Genomic DNA, 22,922 nt, shown 5'->3' with positions numbered 1-22,922 from the left:
TTCATTTTAAAAAAATCCATCTTTTTAGCAAGCAGTAGAACAGCCAAAGCTTTCTTGCCAATCAAAACATTCCCAAATACTGATTCAATTTTTTTCCAAAATTTCATAAATATTTTTGAAAAAAATCCTCATCATCTTTCTACTTTTTCCCCCCAAATGAGGGAGTTTGGTTTAAGCAACACTGCCATTACAGACAAAGAAAACCCTCTTCACAAGGCAGATTTTCAACAGTGCTCCTATGTATTAACCATCCACTTTCTGCTTTGCCCTCTGTGTGTATGAATTCTGCAACATAAAAAGCGGGTCCCCCTCAGAACATATTGTCTAGAGTACCTCTGGATCACCTCTGTGTGACGTACAGTCTATACATACTATAACCTGGTTGACAAGCTATGGAAAAATTAGCTTTTGTTCACCTAATTAAAGACTGTATAATCACACAAGCATCTTTTACTCAATGCAGGAGGTTATACCAGGAGGGTTTATCAAAAAACATTTGTCCTTTTGAGACAATGCCCTTTTGATGCCATATTTAGTCCAATTTCTGACCTTCCATCTGGTAGAGCCGCCTGTTCCCCCACTATATTTCCTCAAGGATGATATTTTAGTCCTTCCCTCTGCAGACAGTGCCTCCCAGTTTGTTTCACCAGCCTGCGCTTTTAGAACGCTGTAACTTCAGATGACAGTTATCAACAGGATGACTAAGTGGGAACACTTTCCAGATGGTGCAGGAGGAATACCACAACTCTTCCTCCAGCTCAACCCTTGCCCTTTCAGGCAGTAGATTTGTTGCCTCTGTTTTAACATCTTCCTTACCACTTGACAGTTTGCCTAGAATTACTGATTTCCCTCAGGTTATTTCAGTCTGCCACACAGCTCAGTGGCACTGAAGCCCTATGAGATTAAATCCCAGCACTTCCTTTGATAAGGAGTAGTCTTGTCAAAGAGAAGTTAACTTTGGACAATTCCTTTTATTAACTCCTGTTGCTTTTTCTTTGCTGTTTTTCATTGTTTTGTTTTTTCCCCATTTTCTACTTGTCTTTCTATCTCTGTTCTCTCACTATCATTTCAATTCCTTTCATACTACTGAGTTTAAAGTAATATACTACCCAGATTATTTTTTATCTTCCTTCAATAGAAGATGTCACAGGCATTATCTCCCAGCCTTGAAGTGTTACCTTTGAATTCACTGATTATTGAAAATCCTTTTACCAGACCAGCAATTTCCAGACCGGATCTCAGACTGTTAAGAGATAGACATTATCCAGCTGGCTACTCTTCCACCAGAAACACTCTCATTTGCACCTCTATATAGCTACTCCTGTCTACCTTTGTCTCTGCAGTCTACCTTATAACATTCATCTTCGTTACAAAAGGAAAGTTTTTTAGTTTGAGGTCATACTCAGACTACCTTGATCTTCATTTCTTCTTTATTTAATGAGGGAAGAAGAGAATTTTCAGCCCCAGCTTCTACCCAGTTTCAATAAGTACATTCATTTTGGAAACAGTCTCATCTCCAATAAGAGACATCAGTGCATGTATTTAAAAACTTCAAAGAGGCCACTGATGGCCATGACCACAGCTTATGTTGTGTTATGTGCCAGAAAGATCCTGCTACTTACAAGTGCTCAAATGTTAAGCTTCTTTCCACTGGAATTGTACTGTCTGATAAAACAATAATCATCTAAAAATATCGTTTGGTCCAAAAGAGAAAGGAAAACCATTCCAATGTTGATTTCAGCTATCAATACATTTATCATTTTGAGTACCCATATCAATAAATTCTGACCGGAAATAAACTCAATGGCTATCTACCTTATGCACTGTGGCATCCCCAGAAGATCTCAATCTGAACAGAACAGCCTGGCCAGCTGACAATCCTGGTGCAAAATCCTGTGTTTCCTCAAGCTCAACTGGAGACAGCATCATGTTCTACAGGCACACCCTACCCTTCCTGCAAGGGACACAGCCCAGACCTGCTCATCACTCAGCAGGCAGAACAAACACACACTTCAAACATAGGAAAAGTATGAACAATTTAATTATTATTATTATTATGTGTTTTTCATGGGGACAACCATAGGCAGCTATTCATGAATCCCTTAGGACAACTCCAAATCCTTCTGCTTGAAAATGTGAGGAAGATCCTCCTTTCTCTGTCTCAAACTCCTTCCATCTTCACCACGCTAAAGCCTCAGCTCAAGCCTCAACAAGGCAATATACAAGGAGCAATTTCAATCCACTTAACATGTGTAACCAAATAGCTTATTGCTCAGCATATTCCAGAGTTTGGGAATGCTGATGAAGCTGCCGTATTGCTTTCAGTGTGCTGCAGAGCTCAGAACTGTTAAAGAAACTGGAGGTTCTTGCCATTAAATTGAGGTTCATTGTGTCACATAGTGCACCTTGTTTTGTCTAATCTGAACCTGGAAGTAGTATCTATGCTTTTTTCAGAGCTGGTGAGTAACCACTGGGAGACCAGACTCACATCTCCATGTTAGCACTGAAATATTTTCACAGTGGGTTTGGCCCTCTAAGAACCATCTGCCCTATGATATTATCTCCTCTCCTAGTTCCCATATATTAGATTTCATTTTAAAACAGCTGAAGTACGTTTTTTTCCTTACTTCACTCCTCTGAGGAACCCATTGCTTTTAGCTCCATAAGGATTTTATGAAAGACTAACAGAGCAAGATGTGCCCATGACAACCTCTATAATGCTGGTCAAAAAGGGATATTTTTAGCCACTGCCCAGCACATTTCATATTTAAATGAAACAGCATGCATGTGACTGATATTTTCTTTCCAGATGCCTAATTTGGTAGTTATCTGACAGTTTTCCCAGGTGCTATACAGTACAGTAGAGGTGGCAGCAGATCTCTGCATGAGGACTTGTTTGGCATGATGATCCTTAAGTGTTCCATTCCTCTAATGACTCTGGTTGCTTTTCTCTGCATCTTTTCTAACTTCACCATGTCCTTCTTGAACAGAGCTACACGGTGTACTTGAGATGGGACACCAAGCGAGACTTTGGTCAGAGTGCATAACGTGATGGAAAATGCAACAATAACAGCTGAGCAGCAAAGTCCTAGGCTACAGCAAGCAAGGATTTGCTCAAATGCAACAGGTGCAGAAATAAAGGAAAGAAGCTACTTACCTTCAGAAGGCCTCAGCTACACAGGGATCTCAAGATCCCCTTGCCTCCACTGCCAGCACTTAAATGAGGACTGGGAAGGGGTGAATCCTGGCTCCAAACCTTCTGGTCACTCAGCTGCACTGCATGCACCTGAGCTCCCCTGGGTTGGCCCTGCCTTCCCACCAGGTGCTCAATCACTGGTTCAGGCTGTGAGTTAGCATTTCCACTACAGAGCAAAAAAAGGAGCTGACCTAACAGACACTTGGAGTGGAGTAGTTCTAAGCGTCTGTAAATGAAATGTGCTAACAACTCATGCTATCGCAACCATTGTAAGAGAACACTTGTTTTGGATAGGTAAGGTATGCCTTCAGATCACAAGCTATACAATCATACTGGGTCAGTTGTGCTCTTCTTGAGATCTCCTCAGAGAGTCTTTCTTGTTACAAACAGTGAGCAGGCAGCACCTCTTTGTTAGGAAAAAGAGAGAGGAGTCATAAACAAGCATACAGAAACCATGGGCTAGACTGTCCTTCTAGCTTTGGTTTCATCAGCAGAGAGGAAAAGAGAGATGGAAAGAGAGCAAGTGCTTAGGGAAGGTAGAATCCATTAAAAAATAATAATAATTAAAAAAAAAAGAATACACACAGGCAACTTAAAAGTGAATTACTATAAAACAATACTGACAGATGTCCTCAGCAATGACCCATGGTGGAGAACTAGCTGCTAGTCATACAGAGCTGGCTCTCCTTAGTCCCAGTTGTTAAACTGTTTTGAAGCTAAAACTGCATGAAATAGTTTCTTAACTTTTCCATGTATTTAATAAACTATCCACACCACAAGTGTGTTTCACAACTGCAAAATTGAAAGAGGAGTTATACACAAGACATGGTATTAAAATGTGATCCATACTATGAAAAACAAATGAGAACCCTGGATATGACCTAGTGAAGTAATTTCAAGTGATAATAAGACACCAGTGATGAATTTGTTAAATCTGGAGTACATGTGGAACTCATCTGAAGCCAAGATCCCCAAAATAAATACACTAATTCTGAAAGTGATGCAATGAGACCTTTGGTCCATAAGCAACTAGCAGAGGACAGGCTCGCCTGCAATTACATTTTTGTAGACAGAAGTTTAGTAAATTTTTAATGCATATTAATATTTCTTGTTAATATAATTGTTCAGTGAGACAGGGTTCTCCTCCTCAATTTAGTGACTCTGGAAATCACACTGCTGGATAGAGTGAAGTACCTATCAACCCTAGAAGATGCGTACAAATAGTGTATGAGTCTTTTAGCTTTGAAGAAAGCCAAAGGCAGAAGTGTGGTTTCATATCCATGACAATAATTTTTCAGTCAGTCAATATCAGTGTGTTCGAAAAATGGCTCAGTCCAGTTTGTAATGTAACTGTGTTGCCAACATCTCTATAAAAGGATTAAAGTAGTTAATCTTCTGAAATCTTTTCCAGCACAGAACTTCTATGATTTCATCCCACCAAGTATGTGCTGCCTCTTTCTGAATCAAGCTCCAGTGTGCCTAGCGTGTCCTTCATAGATTCTGTCTTATCTCTTCTTGAAAGACCCCAATGACAGTGATTTGGCTATTTCCCAACAAAGCCTGTTCCAAAATTAGAGCCTTCTTGATATGTCTACAGAGTAACTCCCTTCCATCTACTTCATATTTTGTATCTACAGTTCTTTGTAGTTCTTAGCAATTTTTCATTACTTGCTCTTATGGACAAGATTTTGCAATAGTTTAGCCCATCTCTGTATGCTGATTTCTGTATGTTCACTGGGTAAGGAACTTAGTCTCTAAGATGGTTTTCTTTATTCCATTCCCAGAGCTATGAGCTTACAAGCTGTATGGGAACTGCTGAGTCACAGCCTGAACCACTGATTGAGCACCTGGAGGAAAGACCCAGTTAGCCCTGGAAGCACAGGTGAAGCCAGGCTCCACCTCTCTTAGGCCATTTAAGGGCTGACTGCCACTGGGCAAAGATCTCTTTCTGGAGATCTCTCCTTAGTGGATCTTTTCCCTGCAAACCCAGAATCTTCTGATGTGTGTGAGCAATCTACTTCTCTTCCTTTGTAGCACGTTACTATCGTGCTGGTCCTTCTGCCTCTTTTGTAATGTCTTTTCTATTGTGTTGGCCCTTCCAATTGCTATATGAGCCAAGAGCAGAGATGCTGAACACTGAAGGATTCTGATGGATCTGAGTGTATGCATGCCTCCAGTTAATGAGACTTATCTGAAGTATAAAAGTTATTTCAGAAGAGTGCAGAGATTAAACTGAAAGCAGGAGTACTTCTCTGATAACTTTATAAGCAACTGTCCACTGAAGTTAACAGACATTTGCTCTCATTGCAGTCAGCAGTTGAAATATATAAGTAAGTATTCTCATCTAATTTAAATAATGTCTAAAGTCAAATCATCTCCTCTTTTGTAGTCTTGTTCTGTCTCCAGTGCATCACTCATTTTCTTTCTCCTAGCCTAATACTAAAGTGCCAGGTTAGAGTGAAGATGTCCTTCCACGTCAAACGCTGATAATTTATCAACAAGGGGGAAAGAATACAAATTTAACAAAGAGATAGATGACTTGTGACTCTAAAGTGGTCTGGCAAATAAAGGGTTCCAAATTTTCAAGGACTTTTTAGATGGTCCAGTGCAAGGAGAAATCAGGAAGCTGCAGGTATGTGTTACACTGCAGCCTTCCACAACATAACACAGCACAATACAGTACAATACAACACAGCAGCCTGAGGGGCATGAGAAGATTTTCACATCACTGAAGTGGTTCATGAGTCCTACAGTAAAATAGTCCGTGTCAGGACAACAGCCTTGCTCCTTGGCCTCTGCTGATTTATACTCTTCCAAGTTATTAGTGAAGACAAAACATCTGAAACCAAAGTTTTGACTGGTATTTAGATGTTAAAAAAAAAATTAATAATAATCTGATGTGCAAATTATTTTTCTCCCTATACAAAGACAGCTTTACCTTGCCAGAAGAGTACAAAGAAAACCTGGTAAAGGAAAACCAGCCCAGCATTTGTACATGAAGTATAACTGTCTCCTTTCTTTTAGTCAATAGGATGAATCTTATGAATAATACCTTAAGACATAAATTTTCATAACACAAAGCCCTCACTATATATTTGTCTTTACATGGTTGCTTGCATTTCTATTATTTTGACATATATAGGGGTAGGAGTCAATGTCTCATGTGCAAACACCAACTTTGCATATTCAGTTACTGTGCTGCATGTTAAAAAAAGGGCCTGGGCTCAGTTTTACCCCTGCATCTCCACAATCATTGCATCACCACTCTAAAATACTTCACTGTATAACATACCCATAGCTTCATATAGCAATATGCATACACTGGAGACATCACTGAGAGGGCGTAAATAGACTCACATTTGTTTAAATTTTGTAGGCATTTTCTGCAAGATATGCAGACTCCTCTTGAAATTCAGAAAGCACAGAGTACTCTGGAGCAGAGCATCTACCCAGCAAAGTGTACCATCTCCTCATGGGTGAGATTAGTCCCTCCAGACATGACCTCTTGTAAGAGGCTCGCTGCAGAGGTACTGCCTTCTGTGTCACAGACACAGTAAGGTGGACAGATTTTTCATGTGTCTCATGAGTCAACATTATGATGGGAAAAAGTCACCCAATGCCAAGAGCTCCAGCAACACTGTATAACACTTCATTTATGAGCTACAAGCTCAACAGGGATTTAAATGAATTAGATCCTTGTGCACAAGAGAAAGTTAACCCTTACTGAGTAAACATTTTTTATTAGTGGGTCAGAATAAGATAGGATATATTTCTTACAGCACAGTAAAATTTGAATGAAAATTAAATGATTTGCATACAGTGCCTTTGAACGTTTCTTTTCCATAATTTTTTTCTTCTTTCTTTGTTTTATGACCAGAGAGTTCAACGAGCTCTTCTTTTCCCCGTGGGTATCAAAAAAAAAAAGATAACTTCTGAAAACAGAAGAAATAAATCATCCTTCAAAACACACAAATACAAGGCTCTCTCTCTGGTTTGACTTGAAACAACAACAACAGCAACAACAACAAAAAAAAAACACATTATGAAGTACAGTAAAAGTTTGCCAAGTCTCTTTAATGACCCAGAAACTGATTATTATGTACTGAATTCTGCAAGTTAGTAAATCTGTCCACATGCATGATAGCAAAACAAAATGTTAGGACTCTGTCACCAACAAGATTTATCGTTCAAAATTACTCGTGTCCAATGACAGAGTGATTTCTAGGGAAAACTTTTGGTGGGTAATTGGATGACATCAACAGGCATGTAAAGATGCTATTTGTAGACACAAACAGATGCTTTTTCAGTGGAAGATTTCAGCCAGCTGTGCTGCAGTGGACTTCATGGTAACTCCTGACTCTCAGAAAGCCACGGTGACACCAGAGGGCTGGAGTCAATTCTCTGTCCTGGCATTTGTACCCACCCCCTCCTCCTGCCTCTGTGCTCATCAGCATAGTTGTATGTGAAATAGCTGTGCTGTGTTTCACACTCCCGTACGGAGCAGTGAGGACAAAACCATGGAATTTTCTCTCAGATATGTCACCCCATAGCACAAGGCATAAGCACAACCTGACTCAAAGTCATCCCAAGCCAACCAATATCCCTCTCCCTGTGGCATTTGACTGGGATGAAGCACAGTGCAGCACAAAACACAGCACCATTATTTTCACAAACAAGTACGCCAACAAGAGGTTCTCATCATTTTAAAGGCATGCGTGCTGTGCCCAGCAAAGCCAAGGCACTTATCTATACAGTACTGAATTCGTATACAGGCAGAGGCAGGTCAGAAAATGAAATTACATTTGCTATTCAAAATCCACCTTTGCTAGCCAAGTTGTTCCAACTTTCTTGTTCAAGTGTTTTGATTTTCCCTTGTCAGGAAGCACCAGCACTTGGGAACTTGGCCTTGGATGGAGTCATGGTCTGTGGCATTATTTATTCCTTCGGTCTCCATGTGTCTTCTTCAGAAAGTTACGTCTGAATCATATTCCTTTCTGAAAGAAATATGCTTGCAAGCCACAAATGCTTATAAAGGTTTACAAATATCTCATCAAGTCAAGCAAGTCCAAGTGGGTGAAAGGCAGTTTTTTTTCCTGCTATCAGTTTTTCAGTCACACCTATTTTTATGTTAGCAAGGGAAACCTCCATGACTGAATAAGTCCAAGCCATTTAACAAATGTGAACCCAAACAAGTACTTATAAAGAACAAAAACAAATGCTTCACTCCAAAAGGTATGCTTTCCTGCTAAACACTTCTTCCATTAAAAGAGAAGCATAAATTTAACTCATTTTTACATTATTTTATTTTTTCTAAACAAAAAGTTATTCCCTCCCCCCATCCCAGATGGCTAGATGTTGATTCAGTGTGAGGAACATGGGAGGTTATGCAAACAAGAATCTAGTTTGACAATCCATTATAACTTGGCTAATACCCCTCCAATGCCAATAACCAAATCTCTGCTAACACTTTCATTCCTTTCTTATTTTTGCTGAGTACGTTGCACTCTGCTCAGCTGAATCACCAGGATTTCTTCTCTTTTCTTTCAATGAGGTCCTTTCTTTCAAAGCCTCAAAGGGAACAATACTTACTTCTCAAATGCAGCACTTGCCAGGGTATGCCTCTTGCAGGTGAATTTCGGAAGTATTGATTTTCACAGTGGCATCAGGCATGTTTTTCCCTCTACTCCCCCACTTCCAAGTGGCATCACCACACAGCTGAGTGCCCAGTTGTGGCACCGAGGTCTACACATCCACCCCCCAGCACTATTTTATCAAAAATCCCAAACTGTGACTTGATCTTAACAGAGATGCCAATGCTCTGAGTCTGTCCCACACATGCAGCCTCAGTCCAGCCGGAAAATCTCCAAATGAAACAATCCTGTTAATTCAGACTTCCTTATTGGCTTCTTTATGGGGGCCTGAAATACAAGTTTTAAGGGGGTATTGGGGTGTTTTTTTGGTTTGCAAGGCAGTGGGCAGTGCCAGCCTGCTGGCTCAGCTCCTCCAGAACATGAATTCAGGTTCTGCTGGGGGAAGTAATGGGATCCCATCCAGATGTGTGGTGGCACAGCAACACAACAGTCCAGTCATTGATTTACAAGTTGTGTGGCCTCCTGCAGAAAACACAGAGCTCCATGTTGGCATCCACTTGTCTACCAGTCCATGTGGCTCCAGAGAGGCTTTGGCACAGCTGCCCCAAGAAGGGGTGCAAAGGACAGGCTCCCAGGGTCTGGCACCCTATGAGCCACATCTGCAAAGGATCCCAGCAAAATCCAGCTCTGTGGTTTGGAAGCCTCCAGATCAGGCTCTCTAAACATATGGTGTTATTTTCACGGCACTTGACATTCTTGTAGGATACTTCAGATGGTACACTCACGCTCCCAAAATTATGTCACTGCTTTCTGTGTTTAATGGTTACAGTAAATCATCGCTCACAGCTCTCCCCTGTTCCTCTTCCCCTGTGAGATGCCTCCGGCTGTGTGTACATCACCCACGGCTGCTCTGCACGCTTTCTTTGCTCCCATTCTCATGCCACCCCAAGGGGCTTGGGACCCATGAACCACATGGTGGCAGGGGCATGTGTGTCCTGCTCCTGCAAGGTGATGAGTTTCCCCTGGCCAGTCTCCAAAATATGTTGGAACCATGCATCTATCAGCATGCCTCACCACATGCTGGGCTAAGGTAAGTAAAGCTTGGCAGATTTGCATTTCCCTGCAGAGCATCGCTACTGCAGGTGGGAGTTCCTCCCAGGCTGATGAATGGGGCCCTCTGACTTCTCCTGATGGGGTCTCTGATGGAGCGGGGGAAGACTGAGTAAATAATCTCGCCTCTGTAGGAATCAAAACACTTCTGAGAGTTTTGTAATCTGAAGCTGAATACAGGAGCAAGGACAACATTTTGAAGAGATCCTAGATGTCTGAGGGAAGGAACTTTATTTAACAGCGAAGTGGCTTAGGAGCTCTGGAGATCATTCCCACCAGAGCCCTCAGATATAGGGTGTTAAATCACTTACATCTCCACTATCTGTGCGGCAAGGAGGGGCAGCTCCCGAACATGCCAGTGGGACTGGGGACCATGTTCTGTGGGGCTCTCAGCTGGACAAAATGTGCTCCTATCTGCAGGGTTGAGTACGGGCAGAATGAGCACAGCTCCCACGCAAAATAACCCCAGAACAACCTACCTTGTGAAGGACCCCTGAGTGCCGTGGAGAAGGAGAGGGGCCCAGCCATGGACAGCAGGAGCATCCTAAAGGGTAAAGCAGTGGCGAAGCCAAGTGCTCAGGGAGTCAGGAGATGTGGAGGGAGCCAGCGGAGCACGCAGCATCCAGCAGCAAATCCTTTAAGCATGTGTTTAAGTGCTTAGCTAAATCAGGACCACAGGGCGTCCTTGCAGATGGCCCTGGAAGATCTCTATCTGCTAGCATCCCACAGAGGGAAGAGGGGTAGCTCAGTGCCCTAAAACCATGGATGGCAGCAGGTGAAGACAGCACAGGGATGTGGACAGAGGCACAGCCTGTCATAGCACAGACAGTCTGCATCTAGAGAGCTGGTCTTCAGAGCATTGCACTTCTCTGGGCAGTCACATTGAGTTATTACAATACAGTATCTTTTCCCTTTTGCCATGGGGTTTTTTTGAGGTGGCTTTTATTTTTCCCCCTAAGGTCGTTTATTTCAAAATTTCCCATCTCCATTCTCAACGGTAGGAAAGCCATAGCCTACATGTGTTGTACAGATCCCTGGGCCTACCTTCCCCCCTCTGAGGGTTTCAACAACAATCAGCTGTTTTCTGTACAGCAAGAGGGATTGCAGCCCTGTGGTATCTTTCCGCATTCTTTGAAATCTTCCCCTCTCTCAGGGGAAGAATCGGTTTCTGATGTTAATGTAGTGCTACGTGCTTGCAAAGCATTCTTGTCCTGCCTGCTGTCACCACAGCATGGTGATAAATTAAGAGTTTAATTTCAGTTTAATTTACACATGCAGATTAACAAAGGCAGAGGACAGGGCAGGGAAGGACAACAGCAATGCTAATATCTCTGCCTCTCTCACTTCACTCAAGTGTGTCTCCAGGGGCTGTAATTGCTTTGTCCTAGTGTCAATACACAAAAAGCAAGAAAACTGAAGATTTAGTAGACTCAGTATTATTTTGACTCATATTTTGGAAAGAGAGAGTTTAAGAAAGACTCCTTGGCAGCAGAGCTAACTCCAATTCTTCTCATTTGCTTTATGTTTCTCTTCTTCACCCTCAGAACTGCAAGAGCTGTCTCTTCAGAAACCATGCCCCATGTTTCTGAAGCATGCCCTTAAACTCCTCAAAGCTGTAGGACGGCAGATAAATGGCCTTCCCAGCACACTCAGCAGGGCATGACCCCACTGCTGCTGAAGGCACGATGGCCTTAAGGCCTGCAACCCAATGGGAGCTGGGCAGGATGCGGTACTCCAGCTGCAGTCACATTCGCTGTTGCCGCATGGAGACATGGCCTTGTGGGTCTTCTCAGGCCTTTGTGGAGCCTTTGTGGAGGCATGGGTGGATGAGAGCCAGGATGAGGTCCTGCAGCAGCTCCTCTGAAAGATAGCTTCATATGTCCACTTGCCACACACAGAAAGTCCCATGTCCAGGCTCATGGCAGAGGAGAACAACAGGGCACTGCTGAGCCATGTCATGGCCTCCACACCTCACAGCCATCCCGTACCTCAGCCCTGTGGAAGAAAGAGACATAGGCAGAAAATGCCAAGGACCAGAATGGAGACCTCTTGGATCTTGGCATGGCAGTTTAAGTGGACTAAAGTGTTAAAAATGGAGGAGCCACGTTTTGACTGTAATACATAAAAATTGTGCCAGGCATCAGGAATGTTTCAAAGAGTGCTAATTTATAGATGCTTTTCTAAGGAGGACAAGTGCATATATTATTTTTCCTTTAAAGTGCAGCTGCAACAGCAAACCGCACACACTCTGTAGGTTTTATAACCTTGCTAATTTTCCATAAGTCTTGGGAGCTATTGGTGGTAACTATAAAGCTCTTTTGTTTCAAGTGAAGAAGAAAAAGAAAATTAAAAACAAAAGCTTTTGTTTCCAGAGTACAACTAATAGCTGGAATAAAAAAAAAAAAAGGCAGGAAAAAAAAAAAAAAGAAAGAAAGAAAGAAAGAAAAACCAGTAATGACAAGGAGAATATTTCATACAATTTACTCCAGATTCAGCCAATTGAGTTGGTTTTTTATTCTTATTCCTATCCATATAAATGGAAAAACTGGACACAAAATTTGCAGAGATAAATGACAACCTAAGGAAATGCTGAATGAATCAGTAACCATTTTGGCTGTATGCAGAAAATTCGCAGCCATCAAAACAGAGATCCTGGGAGTATCACACCGGATGAGGTACTTGCATAGAGAGAAATCAAATCCCAGCTCTGCAACACATTTCCTTCCATTCATATTCCCACATGTGAAACAGGCAGCTACAATACTAGATTAGTGAAATGCACAGAATGGTCAAATAGTGCAGTAAGGAGTAGCACGTAGGAACCAAGACTGAAATCCTCATCTGTTCCCATCACCAGTAAAGCATCCACCAGCCGTTTTATTTTTTGCCAGCTCTCAAGGCTTGGAATGAAACTTTTCTCCCATAGGAGAAGGAAAAAAGGTATTGCATGGCATCATTTCAGAATAGCTCAGTGTCATGGTTTTGTGATTTTCGGTTATTGGTATTCCACATCATAACATCATGTAGTGAATGTACCTGGTACTCAGAGGAGAAGGACTATTACATTCCCCAAGGTACTTTGCTCCTCTGATACCATTTCTGGCCAGAGGGAAAAGATAAAAGCTTGCAGATCACGAGACCTCTTTCCTTTTTTCCGCCCGTCTCTCGTCTTGGCAGCACCTCGCTCTCCAGCCATCTTATCGTCGGTAGTAGAGTAAGGCCTACCTTGATTTTGGGACATTCTCTCTCTCTGTATTGGATTTATCAGCTTAAATTGTAATCATACTGTATTATAGTGTGTTGTTTTGCATTCCGATATCTTATTTAGTAAATTAGTTTGTTTCTCCTCAGATTGTTGCTGCTGTTCTTTGCTCTCAGGGCCATCTCCTTACCCTTTATCCCTTTCCCCTCTTCCTGGGGCATGGGCCCATGGGTCCCCCAACCCCTTTGTCACGGAACCGGGCCGAATGCCCGTAAACTGTTGACACTCAGTATCAGGGTACAGTGCAGAATACTTGAGTTCATCCTCCCAGCTTTTTTATTTAAGTCAGGGTGAGCAGAGCTCTGCCTGCGGGTTTGCCCAGCTACCTGTGCAGGGAGGTAGAAGCAACATTCTCTGTAACAAAACAGATGCAGGAGGCATAATATGAAAATCTGCCAGAGCTCTAACCACAGTCCATAGTTTTTAACAAAATATTTTAGCCATGTCTTAGTATGAGGTGGGAGGGGAGGGTCTGCACAGAAAGGTTTGTATTTGCCTTCAACAGCTTAAAAATGAGACTGAACTTTTTCTTTCTTCCACTTCTCTGCATGTTTGTCTCTGCTCAATGGTTTCAGAGAAAAAAAATCACTTGCAAACCCACATGGAGGTCCAAAATGCTGCTCACGTTCCAAAATCACTGGGAGGGTTCCCATAATAAAAAATTTGTTGGAAAGGCACCAAGCCATATTAAGTATATAGAGACAGACCTAACTCTCACTTTCCATACTTTCACAGGCCTGAGTCAGAACATTAACATTATTTGAACTATACACAGATTTTATATTTAACTTAAAGCATTTCTTCACCTGTCGAACAGCATTTTATTTACTCCCATGTGTTATTATTTCATTAGTTGTGGTACTTTAGCTGCACTTAGCACGTAGGTGATACTGCCAATTTGCTACTTACTCATAAAAGTATGTATCCATTTATTGTCATGGGAGTTTTCAAGATACATGTGCTAATTCTACCATCTCAAGATATTTTTCCATGTGAAGAGTGCAGTACTCAGCTTTTCATTATCTTAATAAAAATGAAGTTCTATGAACAGAAAATTACAGATTATTGTATCCTGTTCTTTTTTTTTTTTTTTTTTTTTTGCAAAGTTTTTTTTTTTTTCTTTTTCTTCTGTTTCTTTATTTCCCACTGAGTAAACATCTCATGCGAGACTTAAAACTAAATGGTCTGGAAACAGGAAAAGGAGTTAAGGAAGTTCATAATGGCACCTAGAGATCTGCCAAACAGTTTTTAAACTGTTCCTGATCAAGCTACAAAAATCTGTGGCTAGCTATACTCATCAGTACAACAGCAATGGTATCATCAGCTTGCTGACATATCATAGAACCATAGAATGGCTTGGGTTGCAAGGGACCCCAAGGATCATCAAGTTCCAACCCCCCTGCCACAGGCAGGGCCACCAACCTCCAGATCTGGTACTAGACCAGGTTGCCCAGGGCCTCATCCAGCCTGGTCTTGAACGCCTCCAGGTGCATCCACAGCCTCTCTGGGCAGCGTGTGCCAGCACCTCACCACTCTCTGTGACGAACTTCTTGAGCTTAAATCTTCCAATATCTTCCATTTTAAGGCCACCAGCAGACAAACAGAAGATTCAGCTTGTTGCTTTTGTTCCATAAACAGCAAGAGAACCTAAATGAATGAGGGAAGAACATTAACATCCAGGAATGAGTCAATGTTGCACTGAAAGAGCAGCAACAGAAAGAAGGGCTGTGCACTGTTTTGTCCTTAAGCCAAGTTTTTCAGCCTATGGCTCACAGGGAAAACACAGTCCTTGAAATGAGACTCCTAGTAAAGCTCTTGAGAATCTCCTGATTTCTAGCCTGCCTTAGAAGACACCAGGATTTCCACCTCTTAATATTTCCTCTGCTTCTTGTGCAGGAAATACTTTGTGCAAGTATTCCTTGTAAGATGTGTTGACTCTGAGGTATGTCAAATAAATGTGCTGTTTTATTGCACACTAAGATTTGTTAAATTATTATAATTGTTCTGAACCCAAATCTTTTCAGGTGAATTTTGCATAAAGACTCAGCATACACAAAGAGAAAGTCAGAAACGTGCACAATGAAAGTTGAGAGTGCTGTCTGGAAGTCATATACTCATTCACCAAATTCACTAATAAGAATTGTTTTCTTATTAGACTTTTACAAATGAAAACTTTGATATTTAATATGGAAAGTCTTCTGAACTGTTTTTATTCCCTCCATCTTAAACTGAGTTCTGCTGTAGCACACATGGAATAGGTTTCTAAGACTACAGCATTCTCTTCATATTAAAAAAAAAGCTGATAAAGGAGGACAAAATAATATCAGGTGACAGAGCAAGTAATGAATTTGCTGAATTATTTCCCAGAGAACAAGATTTTCAGCATGCCTCATTGCTGAAATTTCAATTTTAAATAATTCATTTAATATGACTTGAGAAATTATAAGCAAAACCACATAAGCTCCTTTGATTCTGTGTAGGATGTATAGACAAACCACACTTTGCACCAACAGCAAGACTAAGCCAGAGGGACTGAATTCAGCAAAGATCAAAGTACAATTAAGAAGCAAATATCTTGCAGCATTGGAGTTTAAAGCGGAGGGAGGGAAGGTGTGTTTCAAATAATTTGAAACGAGAAACCAAATATTACTGGTCTTAAAAAATATGAGTCCAGTCTGCTAATTCAGCTTTTCTGAAGAGTAGCTGATAAAACAAGGTCTTGGAGTGTGCAGCAGCTAACTTCAGGAACTTACTTCTGCTCTAATGCACCCAAATACAGACTGCGCACTGGACTGTGTATCAACGACGTTACCCACAGCTGTACACAGCACCCCTGCTTCCAAACAGGAAAGAAAAAGAGCTTTTCTTCTCCTTTAATCAATTAATTAGGTACATATCTTTATACGTACCTCATAATCAGCATGCCTATGGTTTGTAGGAAAAGTCACAACAAACTTAATGCTGCTCCCCAAATATGCTGTTCCACCAGCATCATTATCGCCAGCATCCAGCAGGTCCAATGCCAAAAGCAGATCAAAATCCTGACCCCTAGTCTATCATCTAGGCATAGTTTTGTGAAAGAATGCATGCCAAAGCTTAAGAACAACTTAAACCACGCAGAAAGTCATACTGCGTCTTTTCTGAGGAAGAGTTACTGGCATATCGCACACAAACACACAGCAGTACTGTCATACCATGGACACAAAAATCTATGCATGCCTCCTGTACATATAAATAAAAACAGTACAGATCTTTGTTGTAAATCCAATCCTGCTCCTTTTTATGTATATTATCTTCACTGATGCAAAGAAAATTCAGCAATTATCCCCAAGTGAGTAAAAACATAACATACATATGCGTTCCTTAAACGCAATGAGAAACATGTAATGCAATAGTTACTGCACAGGGACTCCAGTGAATCAAAGCCTGCATTTGACTTTTCTATGGATAAACTGTGTGACCTACAGTACCCAGTTTCTCTGGTTTCTGAAAACGGAGGTTATGTATATCAGCTATACACTGGAACATATAGGAGCTGAGTGTTAACAGCTGTTTGTGTGCAGAATACAAATCTTAAACACTGTGAGTTCCATGGCTCTAACCACACTTCTCTGCAAATGCTGACTTTCATTAACAAAGCATGGAATTACAGTCAGTGTCTGGATGTGAAAGTCCCATAAGAACCTTACATTTCTGTAACTTATAGGCCACACCAAAAGAGAAGAATTTTTTGGCTATCCCTTCTTAGTGATCATTCTTCAATTCTTCTTACTACAACTAATATTCAGAATCACTTGCCAGACATTTCACAGCAATAAATTTCTCAAAATGAAGCTTATCCCATAGAAGTCTGGTGAGGTGCAGCTCATTAGTGCCAAGTACCCTGTATTGTGTGAGAGAGAATTAGCTATTTGAACTTGTAATATTCTTTGATTATTTATTTAACTCAACATTGAACCACTTAATAAGTAAGTAAAAAAAATAAGACACTGCATAGTATTTTAGCACCAGCTGTCACATAAATTAAGATTGCTCTGTTCCACAAACATCGTAATCCAGAGTTGAACAACTCCTCAAGACTAGGTCAACTGAAGAAATACTTTCTCAGGAAGAAAGACAATGGATAACACTCTCTTTCTTCTCCTTCTGGAACTCTACTCACCTTCCAGCTTATGCAGCATGAGAAATTACTTCTGAGAAAGGCTGCTGTAATGTAAGAAATGAATGCCAGGAGTTTTGGAATTATTTAAAAGTGAAATTAAAATGTAGCTACCGCATTCCTCAAAGGCACAGGCTTCAGTTTAGGGCTGGTCAAAAGCCCACTAAAATTAATGAGTTTACTGAGTGGCTTTAAGAGCTGCCATTCATAACCATTGTGCATGTAACATGAGCACAAGCACATTTTGTGGTCTGTGGGATGTACCCCATTTCTCTTACCAGTTCCAGGAAAGCATCAGAGAGACTGCAGGAAGAACATGCTTCACTTAGCTGCAATTCCATTGTCCCTCTCTTCCTGCTGCCTTGTGGATTGTGCAGCAAAAGCTGGCTTCCATGAGGAGCAATTCAAAATGAGCAGAGAAAAAAAGGAAAACAATTATTATTAAATTCAATGCATATTCATAGGGCTATTGTTTCTATCTAGTCCCTTGAATATTCTGGTTCAGTAGATATCTCTAACATGTCATCAGCCTGACTTTTCAGCGGTCCAAACAGAGGACACTACCATTGATGTAATTGGGTTAAGTGTCACTTGATTGTTCTGGTACAGCGTACTCTACAGATTTACTATATAACTTTGTACATTCTACCAGGTTTTTACCAAAAAATACATTAATCACCATGACAGACACAAAGCAGCACTATTCACGCTCTCTGAACTGAGGCATCAAGTAATCCCATTGCTAATTAGGATGATGACAGCCAGAAATTATATTTAAAAGCCTCTGCTTATCCCTCACTCCTTAAAATTATTCATCTCTGTTCCATCCTTTTCCTCCTCACGAATCTGGTGGCAAAACATTAGGCAGCTTCCTGTGATTCGGCTGAACAGTTCCTTGTTAGCAGACACACACTAATGATGATAAATGACAGACAAGAAAGTAGGCACAAAGCTACAAGACCTGGATGTACACTCTTCATGTGCACACAGTATTCATCTAGAGCTAGCTAGCTTTCTTACACCAGGAAAACAAAACGATACGGCCCAGAAAATGTGCATCACCCATGAGGTAACAGTGACCTGGGTGATGCCTTGAAAGTGCTTAAACATACATTAATACTTTATTTACAAAAAGAAGGGGGGGGGGAAAGCTTTGTGCTGTCCTGATATATGAACACCTGCTTACTTTCTTCATGCTTTTTAGGACATCAAACCTCTGTATTACTTCACTACACGAGCCCTAATGGCTATCTGAAAAGATACAGTGATATTTTCCTGCATGTGGCCATGCAGTCATCCTCTGACTCTCAGAGAATGGGACTGAACACTATGAATCCTTTTTTTAAGCTCTGTTTTTTAAACAACTTGTAAGAAACACCATGCTAGACTACAAATGAGTTCTTCCTTGTGTTAGTAGAATGGTAGGAAGAAAATGTCATTAAAAAAAAAAAAAGGGAAAAGACAAAAAAAACATGCTTCCGCAGTGATTTGTCATGGGAATTTGGCACAATCTTGTTTTAGAAACTTGCCTAGAAGTGTATAAAATTACGTGGATGACTGACATTTGGGTTGCTGAAAGAGGCTTGAAGATGACAACAAACTGGACACATCTGTATCTGGAGGCTTCAGACACTGAGACTAAATTGCAGCAGAGAGGTTACTGGAGTTGTGAATGCTGACAGCTGAAGTGGGCAGAGCTGCCCTCAGAAACACAATATTGAGAAGGAATTGGCAAATCCAGAGAAAGAGTTGAGGTGGACTTCTTCCTGCACATAGCCCTCTTCCTGCCTCGTTGATTAGATTAATGTGCTGATAGGTAGCGATGATAAATTCCTTTAAAAATCTTTATTGGGGAAAAGTGAGAGTATTAATTTTTTTCCCATTTTCTGAAGTTTGAAGTTTGTGTGTCCATGAAGTCCTGCCTTGAAATAGTCTTTTATCAGAAGTGGCTGTAGATTATTTTTTTTCAGTCAAAACATTTTGATAACATGCTTGGAGTACATTTCAGTAATCACTTCAGCACAAATTGTCACTGACATGTTCAGGAGTTTAAGCGCTGGAGAAGTCCAGCTTTTCCACAAGTATTTTTTCACTTTGGAAGAAGTCCATACTGGAATGAAAACATTTTACTTACCAAGCTTCAAAACAGTTATCTGACAGTTCTGGAGGTTCTCTCTTATTTCAGATGGTGATACTTTAGTGTGAGGAAGAAGCACTCAAACAGAAAAGCTATTTCACAAACAAACAAAAAAAAAAAACAACACCAAAACCATGCATGTTAGAGGTAATTTGCAGCAGTGATTTTCCTACCTGAGTCTTTGGCTAAATGTTCAAAGGAGGAAGTCAGAGCAGAAAGACCCTTCTGTCAGCCCTTTTGACCAAAGACAGCACCTGCGTAGAAATCAATGGCTTGTATGCACAGTGTATCTACTTAGAACAAGTAGTTGTTTCTCATACTTCCTCAGGCTGAAATTGGCCTGCCTACATTTTGGACCTTTCCTTTTGCTTTCTTTCAGTGGCTGGGTATAAAAGAGTTACAACATAGCTGCGTCTATTATTTCATTTAACTTCCGTGTTATTTTTAGGTGTTAATATTGAATTAACTTCAGGCTGACAAAAAGACATAACAGAAGAAAAATAATCTCTCTGCCTTAAGTTAACTTAATATACAATTACAACAACGGAATGAGAAAGAAACTGAGCTTTACAATGAAAACATTCAAACAATTAAAATAACAATACATACATTTCTGCACGAAGAAACTAAACCGGGTAATCCTGGATCAAGCCTGTAAATATAGGGCAGATAAGTGAGAATATCCACTGCCAGGACATTAATAACAAAGAAAGTACAGTTTTAAAAGAGCTGCAAGAAGAAAAACATGAATAGCTCTTAATGCTTCTCATAGCAATGAAGCAGCCACTTAAAGGGAAAATGAAAATTTGAAAAACAAATGGAGTGTAACTTTGATTAAGGATTTGTTTTTCAAAGGCATTCATCTATGTTACACGACTGGTAGACTTCAGTTCCTGTAGAGCAACATGTTCATATTGGAGCTCAGATTTTTAGCGAGTACATAATGTTTTGATTGGAAACTGGATATAAGGAGATTCCTTCAAACAATAACCAAGATGAAGACATTGACGTGAGGAATTTGGTTGTGGTTTCCCATGCAGCTGAGGCTGTCTAGAAGCTCACTGACCACGGCAAGACTGCTGCTCTCCTCCCCCCAAATTTCTCCACCGATGCCCCAACCCCAGCCTTGGCCTGGTGCTCCACCACAATTTGTTGTAAGGAAAAGCATCACTTAATAACCTACTGAAAGCCCCCACAAGCTTCCTATCTCCCTCAACAATGTCATTTAATGATCAGAACCATTCAGCTCGATCCTCAGTTGCCTGGATGGCCAGGTAAGGACCTCGAGGTACAGCAAGAGTTTAGCAGCTTTAATTCAGGCCAGAGCAGCCCAGCTGAAACCAGAGCCCATCCTTCATTTCATGCAGAATTTCAAGCTATGCAAAGCTAACTGTGGACAGCAGAAAGGTGAGAATGAACAGCAGTGGCACCGTTCAAGCTGCAAGCTGTGCTAGATTTATAAACAGGTTCTGTATTCAATTAATGCTTTAGCCTTTGGCATGCAGAACAAGCTTGCCCAAGAGCAGAAAAAGACTGACTAATACAAAGCTGCACACTGCAGAGCTTTATTCATTTTTTCACACTGAACTGACGGCCTAATTAGTAACATTAGTGCAGAACTAATAGCACATTTATTATAACGGCTGTTTCTTTCCTAAATGTTTTATGTAAAGCTCAGAGGTTTGATATTGCAGTATGCTAAAAAAAAAAAAAGTGGGATTTCTTTTCCCCCCTTTCCCTGCCCTTGATAAGTCCTGGTCTGTTTAAGTTGATAATTTTTCTGCTCAGATGCCAAGCTAGAAAGATTTTTTCTTGATTAGAATAAAAGATATCAGGTGTATTCATTCTCCTGTTTATGAAGATGTTCAGGAGCAAATCCTTTCTAATCACTGATGCTGTAACATCGGAGCGGCACTGACTGTACTTCAGTTAGATACACCACAGCTGTTTATAGAGCTGAGAACTTTAAACAAGACACAAATGTGCTCATTGGTTTAAAGAAATTCATGGGCCTAGGGGAAAAACCCCAGACAATAATACTCAAGTGATGATGAGTATTAATTATAGGAGTAATTACACAGTACAGAGCCCAGTGTTCCAGGTCTCCATTCCATACGTTGCTTGGTGTAGTATTTATACCATTGAGACTGTAGCTGAAAAAAAGTCTAGTTTTGGATCTAGGGATGGCTTACTTTCTCTCTTAAATTGTGATATCTGACCATTTCCTGCTGGTAAGGAAATGTCCATTTGTGCAGACCCATCTCCTCAGAGCTCCCTGCAGTCATAGAGGGCAACTGTACAGTAAGTACGCACAACACTTGCTTAGACCAAAGCTCCGGAGTTACTAACCACAGTCATTGATGCTAGTAACAGATTTGTCCAAAAATCCCAGCAGTACACTGGTGTTGCTACAGGAAAAAGACGTTGTTGACCATGCAGCACTCAACAACTATTAATGTAAACTTTACCAGCCCCTGTTTACGTATGGCCTGTGAACACCCAGCAGGGATGAAGTGGTTTGTGCACAGAGAGCCCATGTGAGCCAGGAGGAGAGTCTGCTACACAGATGACACCCTTTGATAACCCAGCATCCTAACCCCTTCTTTAAGTCACATTGCCAATACTATCTGAGCATACCTGAGGCGCGTGCAGCAGTAGCTTCTGCTTCAGGCAGAAAATCACAGCTGACCAAGACTAATCCCAGCCACATGCCCAAAACCACCTTCAGGACCAAGTGCCACAGGGGAACACCTTGCCTGGGCACTTCAGAGCTGCAGAATCCTGAGCAGGTAAGCAGTGCTGAGTGACCATCTCCAGCCTTCAGCTGTGAGAACTGACATTAAGATTTGGGCCTCTAAAATAATATTTTGGATCAAAAACAAACAGATATATCTTGATTAAAAAACATTAATTTTCCTTAGAACAGCTAATTTTTTCTTTCCCTATCTGTGCATGAACTACGCAGGGCATTTTTTTAGTAACCAGAAAAATCTGTTCCCTACAAGCAGCTTGGCATTCCGTCTTTATTGGCTACAATACTCATAGAGAAAACATTGTGCTATCAGAAAGAATCATTACTACTTCAACTTTATCACACAGGGTGATTACAGCTGAGATAACTAGAGGCTAATTTGAGAGGAACCAAAAGGAAAGCGGAAGCGGAGCTAGAAGTTAATCAGAGTTTGCCTGTACTTAATACATCCCTGGCTCTCTTGCTTGTTGTTGAACAGACCCCTTAGAAGAGTTTGTTCCTGATCCTTACCAAAGAACACAGACAGGACTCTGCGCGCTCAGATGTGAAAACCCCAGCAAGGGCGACTGGGGACCTTTATTTCAGCCTGACTGTGCATTAGGAAATGCTTGGAGGCCTACTTTTTCCAAAATCATTCTCTCTGAAAATCCTCTTTGTGGGTTGTTTGTTTTCCCAGAATAAAATATAACAGCTTAGTGCATGAAATAAGCTATTA

At 41.0% G+C, this 22,922-nt stretch overlaps 1 long non-coding RNA gene across 1 annotated transcript; it reads right to left on the bottom strand.

The window, feature by feature from the left end:
- LOC110399168 lies at nt 14,620-19,541 on the bottom strand. The gene is made up of 3 exons (XR_002438941.1): nt 19,453-19,541; nt 17,597-17,701; nt 14,620-14,806 (listed from the first exon to the last, which is right to left on the bottom strand). It is a non-coding gene; the product is annotated as an uncharacterized LOC110399168 (long non-coding RNA).

This window comes from Numida meleagris, chromosome 4 (assembly GCF_002078875.1).
Source record: "Numida meleagris isolate 19003 breed g44 Domestic line chromosome 4, NumMel1.0, whole genome shotgun sequence".
NCBI classification, from domain to species: Eukaryota; Metazoa; Chordata; class Aves; order Galliformes; family Numididae; genus Numida; species Numida meleagris.
This window is presented reverse-complemented; position numbering and strand designations above follow the sequence as displayed.